We start from the raw sequence: 439 nt of genomic DNA, 5'->3' as shown, positions 1-439 counted from the left end.
CTTGTATTGCTCTTCTCAACCCAGCCAAAAAATCCCAGACAAGTTTATTTACACACACACACACACCCGCACACGCACACACACCCCACACGCAGAGTGTCAGAAACGCCCTCTTTCCAACCCTTCCAAACAATTATCTCCGAGAGCAAAAGAAAATAATCAACAGCCCTGTGTGCTGGGCTGAGCCGGAGAGCCGGGCGCGAGGAGGGAGGGCGATCCGCAGGCGAGCAGGGAAAACGTGGCTCCTCTGCCGAGGAGAGGGTTTGTGAAAAGGAGCGCTGGCCCGCGTGCGCCTCTTGTTCCCCGTGTAATTTGCAGCCAATCATCAGTAGGTGTCCACGTCCCTGCGTCCTCCTCACCTCGGCGCCAATCACCCCCACCCCCGCGCCCCCGCCCCCAGCCTCCACACCTCCTCCCTCGCCTTTCTCTCTCGCTCCCC

This window comes from Chlorocebus sabaeus, chromosome 7, assembly GCF_047675955.1.
Source record: "Chlorocebus sabaeus isolate Y175 chromosome 7, mChlSab1.0.hap1, whole genome shotgun sequence".
Lineage (NCBI taxonomy): Eukaryota > Metazoa > Chordata > Mammalia > Primates > Cercopithecidae > Chlorocebus > Chlorocebus sabaeus.
The sequence above is the reverse complement of the archived record's forward strand: the minus strand, read 5'-3'. Positions refer to the sequence as shown.